Here is a 12,713-nt window from a genome sequence, read left to right as displayed (position 1 = left end):
GCAACTGTGGTACGAGATAACGAAGGATATCGTAGGAGACTGCTATGCCTCAATGCCCGATTGTATCGCTTCGTACATCGTACATTCACGCTAGAGGTGACTTAACAGTGTACTTAAACCTCCATTCATTTGAGATTTTTCCAACAATAAATGATGAATTTGCTTTCATTTTGTTATCACTTTCTAATGTCAATTTTGCTATCACGTGTGCAAAATTTAGCTTCATTCTGTCAATTTTTTCTTGGTGTAGCAATTTTAATGGCCAGTGGTGTATTTTCTATAGTGGAAGTACATCAATCATTAAAGTTTATTTACAGTATGTTAGAAAAAAACTGTAAAGTTGCATTTGTTATGGCGTGTTTCTACTTTTAAAGACTTTTTGTTTCCTAAATAAAAAATTTCGAATAAAATAGTTTTCTAAGATACACAAAAAACGCACTGCAACCTTTGAAAAAAAAAGTCTTTCACATGAGTTTACAAAAATAAATGAAAAGTTAGTTGGAAAACTGTCTCAGAAATTTTTTTGACAAGATAAAATAACCCATAAAAAACAGTAGATGACCAATTCCCAATGGAATAAGAAACGATCTTTGCATTTAAAAAGGTGTTCCTTGAAACACCAAAACACGTGTCTGCAGTATTTTGTTGTTTTTGTGCATCAAAACGTTGGTAATTCATTCATTTATCCTACTAAGTCATCTGACTACTGGAAAAAGTGTAGAGACTGCTTTGGGTGCATGAAATATTTAGGGCGCACATTTACAAATCCAGCAGTTTTGGAAATATTAAAAAGCAAAAACTTACTGCAAAATTATATAAAATAGTTTAATATTATATCTAATTTTTTGAATTTAGCTCTTTATTATGTTACTCATATCATGATTTGCATTAATGTAGCCAACTAATATCACTTTAATTGATTAAAATATGTTTTGTGATGCTATTTAAAGTGGGTCATTCAACCTCATGAAATAGGGGAAATTGCCTGGCTGTCAGGATAATGCACCCCAATGTTGCAATTTGTTTTCTGACAAAAAAATAATTTATTTCGTATTGGTTGGTGTTGATCTAATTTACACAGCATCTGGATCCACATTGAGAAACGATAGGAGTTATTTTTTTATTTTTCATTAACAAGGCATTTTTTAAAAACGTTTCTTCTTAAGTTGGCGTCGTAGCCCGACTTACCCTGTATTCCCCTGACCTTAGAAAGTACAAATTTATCAGTTCCAATCACATAATTTCTTATGTATACTGACATTATATCCGGGGGAAGGAATTCTATATCACCCACCCGTTACATTGCAACTGTTGATCGGTGCACTTGAAATCTGTGGAGGTCACAAAATCCTGCAAGTTCATTTTCCAGATCAATACGTCTGAGGGAGCTGGAACCAGGGCTGCTTAGCTTCTGGTATTGCTAAACAAACTATTTGTCTCCAGGCCTCCAACCGGTTAAATCCAGAGTTTACAACTGCTACGAATAAAATCGAACAAACTACGAACAAAAGTCTTGAGTTACGAGTTTTTTTCATCCAAAAGCTCACTTATTTTGCATTGAAAAAGGGTTCATGCAACCTCAAAACACGTGAATCTGCAGTTTTACGTTCTTATTTCTTATTTTTACTTATGTAGATTTTCAAAAGTTGGCACCTCTGGTTAAATCTTTTGTAGCGATTGCTATGGAAACCCAGGACTATTATGTAGATTGCTGGTTCATAATTTCATATTTCTACTGGTAACGGTCTTTAAGTCATGTGACATAAATACACAATTACATAAGCACGAATAGGCGACCAGATGGATGGCTGATTGCAACTAAAAAGGAAGTTGCAGTAGGTATTAGTCAGGTTCTATATACAAATTGTTTACCTTTTATGACTAACCATTCTCGAGTCTCGTGAAGTGCATAAAACATAAATGCGCTGAACAAAAAGTCGTCAAAATCGATTCGGAAATGGCATTTTTTTTTTTTTTTTGGCTTGACTTGCCCGTACATTCGTACGTACATACGGATGTGACGAAACCCCTTGTCAACATTGAATCAGTGGCGATTATGATAGAAATTTATATTTAAGTTCGGTTGGGGAGTTTTCCACAAATTATATGCCCCCTATATTTCTTGGTAGGAATTGAGATTAAAGACGAATTTCATTATTTTAATTTCCAATACAGGAGGCGTTCTCAAACTTTTGTGACTCGTGGCATCCTTTGAAAAGTTAGAATGTTCTCACGGCACCCTAGTAAATCATCATTATGTAAAGTAAGTGCGCCAAATAAGTGCCTTCCTAAGGTTCATAACCTAATTTCTCATATTTATGATTGAATTGGCTCAAGCTTTTGTATGTTTACTAGATGACTTATAAAAATGAGAAAGAAAATATAACCAAGTGAATATTTATGCATCAATTATGTTTTCTATCAGAGAAAGGCGAATTGATCTTAATAGGAAAAAGGATCCATATTAAGGTCAAACGTATGCATGCAGAGTTGATGACAAAAAAAAAAAAAAAAAAAAAACCTATAAAATTAAAATGAATTGAGAAATCGTTAATATCAGAACAAAAACGCAGTCACTTTGATAACCTCAAAAACATTACCCAAAAGTTCATGTTTACTTCCACGGAAAAGGGAAATTTCAATCATCAAATTCGGGGCAACTGATAATTTGTAATTTTCTGTTTTTTTTTTTTTTTGTGAAACTCTTGCGCACAGTTCGTGCTAATATGTATACGTGTGCAGTACTGGATCATATCCTCCATCCGATACACACGTGTCATATTATAAGGACACAGGAGTGCTAATATGACAACCCATGGCCTTAGGGGGCTAAAATCTTCTTTTCTGGGTCATCATATCGAGGGGAAGCATAACGGTACACAGCTATATTTATATTTTTTAATTCGTCAACTAGATAAATTGGGCTTTAAGAACAATTAGCAACTTTTGTATACCATTAAACTACAGTGAATTATGAACAAAGAAAACTTTCTGTAAAACAAGATCAGGTAATTTTGTTATCAATGTTTCTTGATAACGCTTTATCATCAAGTAGTAAGGCTTTCTGATGACAATGAAGTCACAATCTAGCAAATTTTTGTTATGCTACATCAAAAAAATGGGTGACGGATGATCTTTCTGGTCAACATGATTTTATTTGGTGCACCTAGATTACATGTATATTGATGTTATGGAAACTTCACGGCACACCTCGCCTCTTCCTACGGCACCCCAGGGTGCCGTGGCACCCAGTTTCAGAACCCCTGCTGTACAGGATTGTCAACACAGAAATACGATAAAATTTTAACAATTTAAAACTTCTTAACTCTCAGAACAAAGTTTCGAAATTTATTTTTTTAACGATAAGTCCTTTTTACGAATTCTACGATTTTGTAAAAATTGCAAAAGATGTGTGAAATATTTTTTACACAAGAACTTGCCACCAAAAGTGTTCAAAAAAAATTAAAACTTAATCCGAGGTGAGAATTTAACTAATTGAGGTCGAAAGAGTAACAAAAAATTCCACTTCATTTTGAAGGGCTCTTGAAAGAAGAACATTTTTACACTTTCAAAAAAAGGACTAATTTCTAACGCGGTTTGTTCGGAAAAAAATCCAGCTCTCACAATACTCCTCTTATCCATGATAGATAAAAGTATAGAGTAAAATTGAATTAAAGAATGCCTCAAGAAATAAATTCTTTCCGACAAGTTTCCTCGGTGAATTTTACCGCAATAATGTACACAAAAAAAAAAAAACGCCAGGGGCAGCTACTAAGATTTAAAATTTTCTAGCTTTTATGTATTTCAAGTGAAAATGGGTCATTTTCCCTAAACAGCGCAATTTGGACAGGGCAAGGAATGGCACTCACTGTGCCAGGGGAATGACACTTAGAGGAAATAATTCGTTTTGCTGACGATATTATAATTTATGTGGGAAAAGGAAACACTACTTTTATGAAATTGAAAAAGATCCAATGTCGTGGTGTCCAAAAAGTAGTTATTGGTTTCCCTTACATTTTACAGGGGAAGGACGACAGGGGAGTGACAAAAATTAAAGTTAACTTATATATTGTCATAACTGCAAACAACAAATATCAATGTCACTTAAAGTAAGGAGGGGGGGAACTCTATACAAACAAGAGTCAATCATTCATTGAGCGGTTATTACAAAATTAAATGAATTATCAAAGACAGGGTAATGACAGTCATTAAAAATACTTATCAAGATTTAACTTGATATCACCCGAATATACTCGACACCGTATATTTATTCAAAAAGAATTAATTAAGATTATTTCTATGATGAGACCAGAATTCAAAGATTAAATTATGAGTTAATACAACTATTACCAGGTGTGAGAAACATTCATTCCATTCCTCGACAGGGGAATGACAAAAAATCAAAGGACATTTTTTACTATTTTTTTTTTTAAATAATGCAAACCTTGAAATATTTTTTTTCTATTTTACAACATTGCATAACACTTCTAAAGAGGTTAAACAACATTTTTTGTACAAATACGCATGGCTTCTTGAATCTTTAGAGCTGATTTTGCTTTAAGGTGGAGGTAGGGACACACAGGGGAATGACATTTATCATGTCAAAAAATTATTTAAATGTATAATAATAATAGAGTGTTTGTTTTAACTCTTATTTTACAAACATAAAAACATGTTGTTAAAGCATTCTAGCGTCAGTTTTATTTCTATACTAGTTAGTTTGTTATTTTGGGAGCAAGGACAAGAATTTAGCAGTTTAGAGAAAATGACCCAAACACATTATAACCATGGAATCTTGGTTATTAAAAACTTTATTTTTAAAGGCTGAGCTTATTATTCCTTTTTTTTTTTGGCATAGTTATTTGCAGCACCATTTTTATTTTTTAGGCTTAATACTGTAATTTTTAAACTATAGGCAGGTGAATAATTGAAAAAAAAAAAAGGTTTAAAAGTTATTATGAAAGTTTTATTGTACGTCGTATGCTCCATTGCTAAGATGATGCTTCACAGTACTCATCATAGCGTAAGATATTATGCGTGCCATTTCCCGTTTGCTGACTCTTATCAGTCATTTTCTCTTATTCTTACTCTTATATTATTATTATTATTATTTTCTTGCTACTATATGAATGTAGTATGGTTAATTTTCTTACTAGCGGTACCCGCATGGCATCGCTCATGGAAAAAGGCAATTTGGTTTGCCCGTATATTTACAGGAAAATTCTCTTCTATTATGCATAAAGTAATTTTGCTTTTCAAGATATCTACATATTTTCGGTAGATTGAAAATTTGCACTAATGACTAACAGATTATTAGCCACTTTTGCGTCAACAACGGTATTTTTTGCGAGAAAAAGGCAAAAAAAAAAAAAAAAAGAATCGGATCGCTAATTGATTGGGGTTTGCTTAGCTCGCTAATCGGCTAGGTTTTGGTAGCTTGGTCGCTTAACGAGATAGGCGTTAAATAATGGTATTGGTGGATTATTTGACATTTTAACAATTAACAAGGGAGGTGCGATCTCAAAAACCGCTCAAAAGTTCATCCGATCACCCCTTTTTCATTTTCGGTCCGATTGAATGGTTTTTCCCAATAGCTTTTTCTTTTGCGAGCTTAAACACCCCCCTTGCTTACCAATATCTTTAGGCAAGTGCATCTGGTTTAAATTCCATTGCATTCTTTAGAAGCGGTCATTCAGACCTTACCTCCACTTCAGTGTTACATTTTTCGGCACTGTTTTTAACGTTAGAACCGCGGATATAGGTTCATTTATCTTATCCGCGTTATGCGGAAGAGATACAAAATATTCTAGATGAAATTGAGATTTCTTTTAAATGTTTACAAACGTTACGCAATGATGTTCTAGGGACAATGAAGGCTGAATTATTCCTGGAAATACGATGGGAAATACTAATAGTTAAAAGGTTGTCAAAATTTCCCGCAATGTGATATAATCAATTTTCTAGTACTAAAATGTTCTGTATATATCAAAGAACTAAAATGAAATTATTAAAAACTAATAGATTCTTTTTAATACGAGTAGTTACTTCTTTACTGCAGCATATGATTTCCTCGAAAAATCTTAAGACTCTAGCAAAATTTGCTCGGAAAAAGGAATATTTCGATTCAAAATTTAAACATATTTTTTCCCTGTGCTAATAAAAGTACAAAGAGCATCTAAGGGAAATTACAGGAATGTATTTTAATTACACGATTTTTAATAAAAATGTAAATGGAGCGGTCTCTGAAATCTCACGTTCCTTTTTACGTCCTACCTTTTCACCTCCCCAGTTACGGGTTAAAGCAACTTTTAATGTAATTTAATGCTTTTTATTTCTTTCGAGAAATATTTTCAGTTGCAAAGGAACTTTTTTTATGGTACGTGCGGGAAGGGGGGATTTTCATGCATTCAAGGAAAATTCTTCGCGTTCTTAGTACGGGTTTCACCGAGCAAGTTCAGCTAAATATTTAATAATTTAAGCCGAATTCCGTAAAAACTAAGAAAAAATAAGCAGATGACTTTTATTAATAAACTAGTGCATTTCAATGCAATTTATTTTAGTAAAACAAAATAGCATACAGTCGTTTAAAAAAACTACGTTTTTAAAAGTGCCAAAGGAAAAAAAAACGAAGCGAAACAAAGGGGGGGGGGGAACGTAACCCTGGTAACCATATGCTGCAATAAAAATAAATAGACCATAAGTACCAAAAAAAAAAAAAAAAATCAAAAATGGAAATTTTTAAGTCGCCTATTCGCAACTGCAGCGCTCGAATACGCTACCTTGCGGTGATTTACAAAACTGCCGAAAAAACTAAAACATTGCCACATTGCGTTCCAAGTGTGTCTGTTGACGTAAACACAGGCAGTTTGTTCTGAGTATTTATTAACGCAATCGATGTGTCTTAGATTGCTTTCAGTTGCAGAAATTATTTCCTCCCTTAATAGTATTCTCGAGCTTCTCAAAATAATGTTAGTTTTCATTATCTCCCTCTGAAAAGTGTGATGACTGTCGTAAATGCGAAAGCGAAACACAAGAAAACTCTGGATTAACAAACTTGGATAACGTTATACCAGGTAAAATTTTTTATTGTTTTGTGTGAATTTGTAAGAATATGGGGTTTTTTTTGTTACATATTAAATTAATTTAACTAACCATATTTTACACCAGAATTTAGTTGGAATAGACAGTATGCAAAATATTTTCTTGAATATATTATCATAGAACGAAATGAAAAATGTTTAACCGAGAAAGAATTTACTTTATTACTTTTATTCTCAGCTGAAAGGTTTCGCCAAATTTGTTTAGGGTTATAGTTTTAGTATTGTGCGAGCAAAGTAGCCTTGGCAAGATTCCGCATTTTGGTTAAACCATTTTTATTTTTTATCATGAGTGGAATAAAATGGTAGAAAGATTACAGAATTCGATAAGTAAAAAAAAAATAATGGTAGATCAATTAAAAAGAAGACTACTACCATATATCCGTGAGAATTTTGTTGATGATTTGCACAGCATGACGGAATTAAATCATAATTCAGAAATTAGAAATATACGAAACAGAAACAATTTTAATTAACCGTTTCGGCAATTTGAGAAAAATAACTCAGCTACAAATGCAAAACAATTAGCGCTAGCCAAGCAAGGCAAAGAATTATCATATTCTTCTTTTGATTATAATTCGTAATGTCATGTAATTAAATTATCTAGCATTAATTGTTTTTCTTGTCAGTCTTATGGCCACAATAAAAATGTAGTTCCATCAAAAATTGATAAATATCCAAATTAACATCGTGGAAATGGCTGCTTAAAACTACGAACTACGTAATTTGCTTTAATATTTGACGTTTCGTTATGCTTCTTGAATTCTCATTTCTTTCTACGTGGGCCAGAATATCAACAAGACTTTGAAAATTAATTCAAAAAGAATAAAGAGAAAAATTCATGCATACGAACAAAATTTACTAGGCTTATTAGCATTTTCTTCGTTACCACGTGCGTTTGTTTTACCTTTTTCGTCCGCCATTAGGAAGTGGCCCCCTATAGTTCGTAGCGAGTTATCGGAGATGTAAAGAATTATATTTGTGCACATTTGAGCAAAATGGCAACGATGTAAAGAAACAGAATTGATCTTTTGTTGTTTGAAGTGTTTATAAATTGTTGCCACAGTTAATCGCCTCCGTTCTCTTTTACTGTAAGTAGGCAATGTTTTAAAAATGCATTTTTTCATTTTTTCGATTAAAATTGAAACCAAAGCGATACGATAGTGGGGTTGTTTCCTTCAGTCAAAAGTACTACTTTTAGTAACAGAAATTGATAGAATAAGCAAAAAAAAAGAAAGAAAGAAAAAACATGGATCCAGAAAATACTTTCATTTTCCCAAAAGTTATTTTTTAATTAATTTTTTTAAAATGTCCGATTTTTCAAACAAGGCGTGGTCTTTATGAAGTCAGAAATGATGTCCTTTATCGCATCTTTCTCTACGTTTCCACGTTATGATAATCAAGAAGCGAATTAAAAAGTTGCCCTCTATGCTAGCTATCAACCATATCGTTGCCAGTACACGTGAGTAAAGATGCGAATTAAATATTGTGCTCTTCTGAATGGCAACAGTGAATGGCATTTCATCATTTGTGAAGGCAGAAGCGTAAACAATGAAAGTGCGCCGATTAAAGTAATTTTTTAAAAATATTAAACTTAGTCAAATTATTTAAAAAATGTTCCTATGTTTTTAAGCATACTCTTTCAAAAGAAAAAATACTTTTAAAATTTTGGAAATGATCCCGATTGTTTCGAGTAGAAAATGCGAATTTTGGATCAAAAAACTAAATTTCGAATTAAAAAAAAGCTATTTATCGAATTTTTTTTCTAACTGGTCTTTTAAAGCTTCATAGCAGTAACCTAGAAAAACTGAAAATTTCAACGAAATCAGTCCGGTAGTTTCCGAGTTCACCCTGGACATACAAATTTGGAGTTTGTGTTTTATTTATATTAGGACAAAGTTCAAAATTGGCATATTTTTTAGTGTTCTTCGAAAGCGTTTCGAAAAGGTTAGCATTATTTTTTTTAATAATTATGTTCACAATACATTTGTTAACATTGAGTTTGATTTCAGTTTTATTTTAAAACGCAACATAGAAATAAAGTATGAACATCAATGCATTTCTGAAAATCTACATACTTTATTAAATTCCAATAAGCAAAGCAAATGGTAATTATTTGAAAGTCTACTGAAATACTTTACACCATTACTTCCGTTTTTTGACCCTGCCTCGTAGCTAATATGCCGATGTCCAATGTTAATACATAATTCATGTTAATAAAAACGTGATCGCTTTCGATGCACCATTTTGTTTCAAACAAGTTCAGAAACAACACGTGACAATAAAAGTAAGCGGCAATGCAGCAAAGTGAAAACGAGTGTCATTCCCAGATTGCCCCCCGACAAATTCAAAATGTCGTCTGATGGGGCGTGCGTCTTTCTTTGGGAAACTTTGCTTCATATTTTGTTTTTTGTTGAGGCTGTCGTTAACTCGACATTGTTTCAATACTTAATTGACATTTTCACCATGCATAGTCTGTGTCCTTTAATGCGCGAAGAACTACGGATATAATTTAGTTGTCACCCGAAGATCGATCATCTTAGTCTCTTTTACTTATGTATGTAGTGCCCCTAACAATAGTTGGAGAATCTACAGCTTATGATTGGTTCCTAACCACTAGTGTATGATCAGAAGAATCTATAAGAATTGGTAATATCCATACATTGGCCAGGATTTGAACCCTAACCATGCCATGGTAGCTTTTTTTTTTAATTATATTTTTTTATCAACTTCTTACTATGCGGGCAGGACTTTTTACTGAAGCTACTCGACTTCACAGCATTTTGCTCAGTTGTTTGAAATCGCTACCTGTTGCCACAAAAATCGGAAAAAAAAATGCTTGAAATTCAAGAATGTCAGAAATGGATTTTTAGACCAAATTATTTTTTACTAGTAATGATTCTTTATTTACCTTCTAAACGTTCATTTCAGTGAGAAAATAAATAGGAGTTTCTCAAATTAAATATTTGAAATATTTAACTCAATTGACTCATTTTAAGGGAAATGTACAGTTAGTATTATTATTATTTTTTGTAAAAACTCCTTCAGAAAAAAGTAAAATTTTCTCTTGCTTTTTCTCTAAAAAAAAGTTTTGTTTATGCATATATAAAATAAATCGTTTGTTACATTTTGGAAAATTTTGCACTTTGGGCAAGAGGCACCGTTTTTATTTTTTGTTTACTGATATTCAACTGTTATAAAACGTAGAAAACAATGAAACATATATCTTTAATGAAAAAAAAAAGAATCAGAATTTTTGGAAGGACTTCTATTTTCTGAACTTAAAGCATTAAGATCTGCTGAAACTAGTATAAAAGTACTTCATTTTTATGCCATCGATTTTACATTTACTGTTTTATTACTTATTCATTTTATGCGGTAAAGACATGTATTTCCATTACAATAAGTAGAAATGGTCATATCAGATTTATAAATGTTTCACTACTAATCGTTCTTAAATGTATTTCTGAAATATTTTCAAAGAAAGACAATAAATATTTATTAATGTAGCTTTCGGGAACTCAAGTTAATGATTCTTTGAGACAATGTTTCGAAACGAAATTCCAGTCTTACTAAAGGAACAGAAATTTCCAGGGAACAAAGATAAACTCTATAAAGTAAAAACTATTTTAATTTCCTGTCAACCTCAGTGAAGAAAGGGCATCTGGCAATGTCATTTACATCGAAAAGAATTCAATATCCGTTTGATTTGTTTATATAAGTATATGCTTTGATCTCAAGATTTTTCTCCTTTTGGTTCTTGCAACAAGAGCTGTTTCTCGGCATGCGTTTCAAGATTTTACTTAAGCAGATTCTACAAAAGATAAAAGTGTCGCTGAATACCATTTCGTCGTCGAAATTTAAAAGCAATGTTGATAACTCTTGCAATCCAAAGAAAAGCACAGTATTGTATATATTACAACGGGCATATATACACACATAGATAGATAGTTAATCGTCAATGTAATAAACTGGCGATTATTCATAGACACTGGGGCTGGACGATATACCGATATACCGTCTTATATCGGTACATAACTATTACCACGGTAACTATATTTAGATTTCTATCCGTCCGATATATCGGTTCAAACGGAAATACAGAACATAATTACGGAGAAATTAAAATACTGACTCAAAACTACATAACTTTTTATAGTTCTGTATGATGGATGAGTGCTTGAAATTTCAAGAAATTAACTGCATTCTTCAATCAATTATTTTATTTTTAATTATAGTACAAGGGAAAATTAACAGGGCCGCCGAAGGTCAATGTGAACCCATTGTCAGATTGGTCTCCAGATCCCATCCCCCTAAAAAGTTTTCAAGAGCGGGACCCTTCTAAGGACCGCGCCCTTATTTTCTGACAAGGCTGATATGTCCTCTCGTGGGCCCTGAAAAGTGAATTCGTGTTGATTGAAAAAGCATCTTAATGCAAGAATTAAAAATTTTCCAATGGAGGTATCAACACGGTTCATAATACTAATTAAACGTAAACCATTGATATTAAGCTGAATAAAAGGTTTGCGAAATATACTGAACAGAAATGTTTGTATTAAAAAAGAAATGAAAAACGAAAAAAAAAAAACCCTTATGAGAATGAATAAAATACACCGCCAGCTCAATCATTTCCATTCGAGCTGTCGTATCTCACTAAAGGGAGCGCAACTCATAGCTGAATGAAAATAGCTTTATCTTCGATAATAAGAGGGAAAAATTTTATTCCGTTCATAACACGAGGCACCACTTGAAACGGTAATCCAATTTTAAAGCGTTATCGCCGGCAACCCTGAAACTGAAACTTTTGAACTTCTTCTCGCCAGTTGTGAAAGTTGTACGCATTAACGTTAATGCGATGACACAGTGTTGTTTGTGAAAGTTGTACGCATTAACGAAGATGGAATGAAGTTCTACCATGCACGGGCATGGGTTCTTTGTGAAAGTTCTACGCATTTTCGGAAGAGTAACAAGTGCCATGATTGAAAAAGGTGACCTTGTCGATTGATGACATTTACTGGATGGTTTACCAAGATTCCCTAAGACCGTCGGATTAAGATAAAAAGTAAGTACAATTTGTAAGCATTTTTTGTATTTACGAATGCAACATTAATAAATAATATACATAATTCGTGAATTTTAAAAATTATGAAAAATTTCATTGAAAAAAAATGTTTTATATTTTATTTAAAAACGTTAAAAAAAGAAGTTTACTGCATTAAATTTTGATAATATTCAGATTTTTTCAAAATAAATAAATACATTTTTTAATTTTAATTTTTTCCCCTGAAAATATTTAAATTACATATCAAATTGCAGTACATTTATAGATGCATTTTTTAAAGATTTATTATTAGTATTTTACTTAATCTTACTCAACTAAAAAGTAAAAAGTCCCAAAGCAAAAGCTATCAAATGACTAAAAACAAACTATTTAAGACATCAATACGAAATATAGTTCAAAGTACATTCAAATTATTGAGACTGCTCCAACTGAAAGATTTAAACAGCTATTGAATTGAATATTTAAAATTTTTTCGTTGCGAAGCACTTTTGTCATGCATTGAGCTATACCATTGAGCACGCCCTCCTCCCCTTCTCCTCCAGGAAAATTTTTAA

At 32.3% G+C, this 12,713-nt stretch overlaps 1 protein-coding gene across 1 annotated transcript in view; it reads right to left on the bottom strand.

Moving 5' to 3' along the window:
* The window catches only part of LOC129222864 (potassium channel subfamily T member 1-like), a 368,024-nt gene that overhangs the window by 238,972 nt on the left and 116,339 nt on the right, over positions 1 to 12,713 (bottom strand). The window lies entirely within an intron of this gene.

This window comes from Uloborus diversus, chromosome 5, assembly GCF_026930045.1.
Source record: "Uloborus diversus isolate 005 chromosome 5, Udiv.v.3.1, whole genome shotgun sequence".
Lineage (NCBI taxonomy): Eukaryota > Metazoa > Arthropoda > Arachnida > Araneae > Uloboridae > Uloborus > Uloborus diversus.
Note: the sequence above shows the minus strand (reverse complement) of the source record. Positions and strands in the feature narration are given on the sequence as shown.